Raw genomic sequence first — 8,029 nt, forward strand, 5'->3', positions numbered from 1 at the left:
TAAATCCAAAAAGGGATTGCAATTTCATAATTAATTACATGCTGTAGCTATTAATGTGTTATGTTTTTCTTTATATTTTATTTATATAACCTCTTTTTTGGGGGGGGGGGGGGAGGCGAAAGCATTTCACTGCTTCCTAATCATGATTTATGATGTCAAACAGTAGTCTGAACTCTTCAGCAGCAAAGCTGTTTGCTAAATAAAAATTAATCTTAATTATGGTTAAACTGGAATGGCATCGTCAACCAATTCAACTGTTTCTAAATTTTGCTAACGCTTCTGAAAGGAAACAAAAAGAGAGAGGAAGGGAGAGGAGGAAACACACAAAAGGAAAGGAAAGCCTCATTTGGAAGCAGGGAGATTAACAGCTTTTGGCTATTACTAAAAGAATACGTCACTTTGTTAGGAGAAGCCTATCTAAAAACAAAAAGCCAACAGTTTTCAACGGCAGAATTCTTTGGAAGGAAAGACACATTACCAAATATTTCATGTGGAAAGAAAATCTTTCGTGTGGAAAGAAAATCTTGACTGAAAGTAGAGAAGAACAGGCTTGCAGGCCAGAGATGTTGGACCTCTGACCTGTTTCAGCAGAACAGTTTGTATGTTAACATGCCACTTCTGAATACTGAAACGAGCCAAGGTATGCAGAAGAAAATACCTTGTGCAAGTTTGTGTATGTGTTCTTCATTCTATCTCTCTGCTTTTCCTATAACCATTTTGTTGGTAGGATTAAGAAGGTAGCATCTGAAAGCTGGTGATGGTGGTGGTGGTAAGAGCAGGGCTGCCCATAATATGAGGTCGTTTGATGGCAGTCACTTTGGGCAGCAGAATCCGAAGGTGGTTAAATGGGACAGGCCACCCCGAGTCAGGGGTATTACAGGCTATACTCGCTACCTTTACTCTGAGAGAGTTAAAATGCACAAATATTTCTTTCCTGAAGAAGGGAAGAACACCTATACCAGGGGTAGGCAAACTAAGGCCCGCGGGCCGGATGAGGCCCAATTGCCTTCTCAATCCGGCTAGTGGACGGTCTGGGAATCAGCATGGTTTCATTCTCCCCCCCCCCAAAAAAAAATATATATATAGTTTCATTCTTTCCCCCCCAAAAAATATAGTTGGGCCCACCACATGGTCTGAGGGATGGTGGACTGGCCCATGGCTGAAAAAGGTTGCTGACCCCTGACCTATACTTTCTATAGTAGCATCTAATGTTTATCTCTTTTGAATTGGGTGTGTGTCTGAAACTCCTAGCAGCCAAGAAGGGCAAGGATCAAGAGGGCATGGAGTCGGCTGGGCTCCTTCAAGTGTCTCATCCTCATCCTCTAGCCACAGAAACTGAAACATTGTTGGCATCAATCAGTTCCAGTCAGCATAGGCAGTGGACGAGCACAATGGGAGCTGGAGACTGACAACATCTGGAGGGCCCTGAGTGGTGAAGCAGTTGCTTTAGTCAAATTTCATAGAATCATAGAATTGTAGAGCTGGAAGGAACCCTAAGGTCATCTAGTTCAAGTCCCTAGGATGAAAGAATCTCAACTGAAACATCCATGGCAGATGGCCATACGACTTCTGCTTAAAAACCACCAAGGAGGGAGAGTCCACTCACACCCAAGGGAGTCCATTCCACTATAGAACAGCTCTTACTGTCAAAAAGTTCTTCCTGATGTTCAGCCGGAATCTCCTTTCTTGTAACTTGAAGCCATTGGTTCGAGTCCTACCCTCTAATGGTTTAAAGTTTCCATTCTGTTTTCCCATAGTAGTTAGCTATGTCCAGGTGTAATAATAATAATAATAATAATTTATTATTTATACCCTGCCCATATGGCTGGGTTTCCCCAACCACTCTGGGTGGCTTCCAACAGGAGATTAAAAATACATTAAGGCAGGGACCCTCCTTTTGGTTAAAATGGAGTGACAAGAACTATGTATACCATCATGAGCTCCTTGGAGGAAAGGTGAGATTAGATATAGATAGATGATAGATAGATAGATATAGATAGATATAGATAGATATAGATAGATAGATAGGTAGATAGATAGGTAGATAGATAGATAGACAGATAGATAGATAGATTGATAGATGATAGATGATAGATGATAGATAGATAGATGATAGATAGATAGATAGATAGATAGATAGATAGATAGATAGATGAGAGAGAGAGAGAGAGAGAGAGAAAATGCATTGCAAAATTCAAATAAGTGCAAATTTCAAAGGAAGGCTGTTCTTTGTTCACATTTTGTTTCAGAAGATGTTGTTAGGCAGGTTCACCTTTAATTGAATTGAATTTATCCCCTAACCCTACACCCAATTAAGGATAATATTCAAGAAACATTCCAGAGTTTTGCAAGCAAAACAGAGGTGCCACAAAGAGTTTATAATCTAAGTTGTGACATTACGGAAGAGAAAGGAAGAACGTTTTTTGTTTTTTTTTAGCCATGCCCATTTCCTTTCTTCCAGCAGTGGGCTATAGTTCTTGAACTCGTAACCTCATAGGCTAGCAGGAGCACTCCACATGACACCCGCAACTCAGCAGGGAATATGCCGATAATTGCGAGTGTGACTGCAGCTTCCCTCATCTTACACATCTGCCACAAAAATATTTCTGCAGCCTTTAAATATTCCCACTAATGATTCATCTTGCATGACCCTAAGCCACACATTCATAAAAATGACTCCCTGCATCTTTTACCTGCGCTGAATATCAGCACGGCAGCTCAGGGAGAAACAAATATAGGCCTTTGTTGAATGCAACTGTGGATAATTAATGATATATGTTCATACCATCTATTCAAAAGAGGTCCAAGTTTAAAATTACATCCAAAAGCCGCTTTCGGATTGAGGCATACTGGCAGATGATTACACACATTTTGCACAGTGTGTGATCAGTACGTTACCCATTATATTTGTGTACATAAGCAAACAAACAGCAGGAATTTCTTCCCCATTGGAAAGGGGATGAAACAGGTAGATTAAAGGCCCCCGCTTCATTTGTCAAGACATCTGAGTGCCTTATGAAGTTATGCACTATAACTACCAGTAAGCAAAACACCAGAAAAAAAGTATTAGAGAATGCTAGGTTATACATTTTATTGGGTCCATATCTGTGCGTGCCATTTAGAAGTTTGAACATCTTGAAGCAAAAGAACAGGATTTTTAATAGAGGGCAAGAAAAAGTTTTAAATGATGGAAAACATAGATCTGTCTCACATTGCTTCATGCAAACAGATAGTGCTTATTTCTTCAGATGGTATCCTCTGTATGCACACTAAAGAGTGGAGGGGAACCAGGATCATGCTTCCTGGACCAGACCCTGATGTCATGTGTGCCCCCCACCCCCACCCCACAGCCCCACCCCCTGACTTCCATGCATTCAATGTAACATTTTCAGATATAATAAGAATAATAAATATTTTTTTATTTATACCCCACCCTTCCCAGTTCAGAAAACTGGGCTGAAGGCGGCTAACAAGAAATTTAAAACACTTAATTGATACAACAAAAAACAGCATAAAATGCAGTATAAAACATGAATAACAATAAATTCAGAATTTGAAAATCAATTTAGGGGGGAAATTCATCCAGGAAACATTAGATGATCACCAGGGCTAGCTGGCTTAGTCCTATTTGGGCCAGTGAGGAGACCAGGGGAGAATTAGCTGTGGGATTCCAGAGCGGGTAATCTTCATAAAAAGGGGAGGGGGAGGGAAGGAAGGGGAATAAAAGATCAGGCTAAGTTCAAATTGAAAGCCAGGTGGAATAGCTCTGTCTTACAGGCCCTGTGGAAGGAAGTTAAATCCTGCAGGGCCCTTGTCTCATGGGATAGAGCATTCCACCAGGTCAGAGCCATCACTGAGAAGGCCCTGGCCCTGGTGGAGGATAATATGACTTCCTTAGGGCCTGGGACCTCTAAACTATGATTATTCATGGACCTTAAGGTCCTCTGTGGGGCATACCAGGAGAGGCCGTCCCGTAAATATGAGCGCCCTAAGCCACATAGGGCTTTAAAGGTCAAAACCAGCACCTTAAACCTGACCCAATACTCCACCAGGAGCCAGTGCAGATATAGCCCTATACCTTCAGGCCTGGCCCTCAGGTTCTGTGCCAAAGTACTCTCACGGTCCACTTGGTCTGAGAGGCTGGACCAGCCTGAGCTCAATGGAGCCGCTCTTCAGAACTAACGAGCACAGGGGAGGAACAACAACAGACAGACAGACAGACAGACAGACAGACAAAAAAACACTAACCAGATGTTGCAGAATGGTTGTGGGGTGCACTTCAAGGAAGCTGTCGTTTCTCAAAGAAAGTGTCAAGGAAAATGACTAATCTCTTATTTCAGTTTTGATGCAGTGGACATCAGAGTGAAAAGATGGCACAAAGAAGGTGGACAAAGCAGTGCTTGGATTTAAGCTCTTGAGGTGTTCTTACTCTGCTTCCTCCTCTGCTAAATTAGTGAAGCAAATATAATCTAGCTTTAAAGATTTAAGTATCTGCTTTCCTTTATAAAGTTCCTTGCTAGTTGGTAGTCTAGGGGAATCAGGATGCTTGGTGTTATCGTGGATTCATTAGGGTAATCTTAAAAAAAAAAAAAAAAGGAGTGAAAGAGATAAGGAGAAGGAACAATTATTTTCTTATAGGAAGTTGAGCGCGTTTATGAGACTAATTACTGCATTATTTATACTCAACGGGTAATTTAAAGGGCTTGCCCCTTCATAGAGCTGGGCAGATAATGAGAATCAAAGTCTGAAAACACTCTAATGAGAAAAATCAGAACGCTCATCTCCCGCACGCCTTGCAACAGGGACCTGATTCGAGGTCCTCTGGAAATATTTGTCAGAAATGAAATACACGCTCTGAGGGGAATTCAGATTTCACCTCTCTGCGAAATATGAGTCTGTAGGGAAATGCACATCTCATAACCGATGAAAATGTAAACATTGAGCTATGGAATCATAGCTGGAAGATATATCAAGAGTCATCAAGATAACTCCTACCCACCCTCTAAGGACCCAGCAGACTTAAATAATCTCACCCACATTTCTAACATATTATTTCCTGCTTACGCAATTGAGGTCTTTTCCAGGTGATTGTATGTAACAGCAATCATAAACATGTCTACTCTTGAAGTAAGTTCTGTTCCTTCCACATAGGGATAGGTTAGAATTTCATTTGATTCCCCATTTTAATACACGCATGCTCCACTTACATAATTCATATTTCCCAAAGTAATATGTGGCTCTAAATGCAGCTAAACCCTCAAAATGTACCCTTCTATGAATTTTGCAATCCGGTTCATTACAAAATTCATCCTCAAAAGTGTATATTAGTGGGAAAAGTGCACAGTAGGGGAAATTGTTTGCGGGGGGGGAATGCATATATTAAAATTGCATACAAAAATGTGTATATGAGGAGAAATGTGAATGGATATGCTGACAAATGTTTCTGTTGTATTTTTTTAAAAAAATTGCTGGCAGATGCAGAAATGGGGCAAATTGAAACAAATACTGGAAAAATGAGAAATGGAGCGAACCTGAAATTTTCAGATTTATCCATCCCTGCTTCCAGGTATCATAGACTTGTGTCAAAGTTGTTTAGTTGGTTATCTGTTGTGATGCATTGTATTTGATGTGCATCCTGACATAGTAATAGTGCAGGCCAGAGACTGGCAGTTAAGGGAGCAATCCAAGCCCAAGATTGGCAAGGATGAACAAATTAGGACCCAGTGAATCTCTGGTTTATCTGATTGATTGCCAGTATCTGGGCTATGCTGTTGTAAGTCTGACATACTGGCATAGCTGGGTTTTAGCCAGATGAGCTGAGATGGGTGGTTCTTATGTCAGTGTAAATTCTGAAAAAGTGGGTGTTCCAAGGGAGTGGTTGGGGTGGGGGACTTACACTCTATCCTAAATGATGTAGCTACTCAGCAGAACATTAAAACAATCTGTGGCCAGGAGTCCAAGAACATCTGTGGCCCCACTTCCATGTCCTAAAGTGACTTGAATGGTTTTTTTAATATCTATTTCATGAGGAAGAGGGGAGATTACCTGCATTTTGAGTGAAGCCATTTGTATGAAACCACCAGCAGCCTTCAGTGGCCCATCAACTAGTGACACCCTATAGTATCAGCAGATGACCACATGCATTCTGGCTATATGCACTGCACTACAAATGGCCACAGCATAGAGGCCAGGGAGAATAGGAAAGAACATTGAATTGGGGTAGGGATTAGTGGTGCATCTCAGGGAGCCATGGAAGGAACAAATTGCCGCAGCCTCTAACCCACTGATTATAAATTGCATTCCCAGAATATGCTGAAATGGCTGAGAGTGGGAAGGGGAAGACTTGTGTAAAGTTCTATGCCATTATTAAATCTCATTCACCAGTACACATGGCACTTCCCTCCAGTGGCCTGCAAAGTGGGCAACTTGTTATTATGCTAGAGTGCCATCTAGCTGATTCACACAGTAACTGACATCCCTACATTTCTCCCCTACCCACAGTGTTGCAACTGAAGACGAATATCGTCTAATGAGCAAACTTGTGATCTTAATCACAAGAGAATCAATGTCTCTGGAAGCAATGGGAGTAGCTGCTGTAGGGTGTTGAACATCCAAGCATGGGTATGCAAAATTTGAGTAATTTGTATATTTTTAGGGTTAATGCACTATAGGGAAAGCACAGTAAGCCCTAAGCCTGTCAAAGGGCAAGCAAAGAATTCATTGTGGAAGATCCAGTTTTAATGGTGAACTGCATGTTGCACACATCCTTAGTGGTAATTGCTCAGTTTCATATCTGATGGTTAGCTATTCTTATGAAATTTTGCACTAGCTATTCCTGCTCCTACTTTCCTTGACAGCAGCAACAAGTGAATTAGTTGCTATAATGTGCCCAAATACAGGGTGGAAGTAAGGTATGGATGCGGGTGGAGCTGTGGTCTAAACCACTGAGCCTAGGGCTTGCCAATCGGAAGGTCGGCAGTTCGAATCCCCAGGATGGGGTAAACTCCCGTTGCTCAGTCCCAGCTCCTGCCAACCTACAGTAGCCATTCAAAAGCAAGGCAAAGTGCAAGTAGATAAATAGGTACCACTCTGGCGGGAAGGTAAACAGCTTTTCTATGCGCTGCTCTGGTTTCACCGGAAGTGGCTTAGTCATGCTGGCCACATGACCTGGAAAAACTCTCTGCGGACAAATGCTGGCTCCCTCGGCCAGTAAAGCAAAGTGAGCACCGCAACCCCAGAATCGTTCGCGACTGGACTTAACTGTCAGGGGTCCTTTACCTTTACCTTTTAAAGGTATTCTCACTCCTGTTCCAGTCACTACTACACAGAATCATATAATTGTTGGGAGGGACCCAATGGTCATCTAGTCCAACCCCTGTAATGCAGGGATATTTTGACAAACATGCGGCTCAAACCCACAACCCTGAGATGAAGAGTCTTGTGCTCTACCAACTGAACTATCCTGCGTCATTTCCTACTGTTTCTGTCATTATTTAGAACAAAGGCTATTGAAACAGTTATGAATCTTCAGAACCCAAAAGCAAGGATAGTGATACCAGCTATTCAGGAAATACATAGTAGCTTCATGGCTACACAGCCAATGCAATTCAACTACATTTAAGGCAAATTATGCCCTTTCAGAGCAAAGATGATCCATCCCAAATCTGTTTCTTTAAATGCAGTCATTCTAAATTGCCAAACCAAAAATAGCTGTAACCAGGAGAGTTTCCACTGAGTTTTATGATTTTGTGTTTTTATATGGTTGTAAACTGCTGTGATATTTTTTTTTTATGATGCAGCAGTATATAAATATTTCTAAAATAAATAAATACATAAAATTGAATTCTTCTTCTCAGCTGTCTGTGCACATCTTGAGCATATATTAAATCAGACCTTTGAGTGCTAGTTGGAGCACCAACACTTTCAGAACCAGGCTGGCACAGCAAACAGACCTGGATTGGGCCTGATGCTGGCTGGCACTGACTGCGTGGCTCAGGCTTCAGTGAATTTCAGCTCAGCTCAGCCCCAT

General features: G+C 41.7%; 1 long non-coding RNA gene across 2 annotated transcripts; it reads left to right on the plus strand.

The window, feature by feature from the left end:
• The first annotated feature begins 1,329 nt into the window (after positions 1-1,329).
• On the plus strand, positions 1,330-7,717 carry LOC310681732. 2 transcript variants are annotated; one of them, XR_014513561.1, is made up of 4 exons: positions 1,330-1,432; positions 4,352-4,419; positions 5,476-5,566; positions 7,498-7,717. It is a non-coding gene; the product is annotated as an uncharacterized lncRNA (long non-coding RNA). The 2 variants fall into 2 exon arrangements; XR_014513562.1 differs by lacking the exon at positions 1,330-1,432 and having other exon boundaries at positions 3,628-4,419.
• The last annotated feature ends 312 nt before the right edge of the window (positions 7,718-8,029 follow it).

The sequence above is a fragment of the Podarcis tiliguerta genome, assembly GCF_965153285.1.
Source record: "Podarcis tiliguerta genome assembly, chromosome: 7".
Lineage (NCBI taxonomy): Eukaryota > Metazoa > Chordata > Lepidosauria > Squamata > Lacertidae > Podarcis > Podarcis tiliguerta.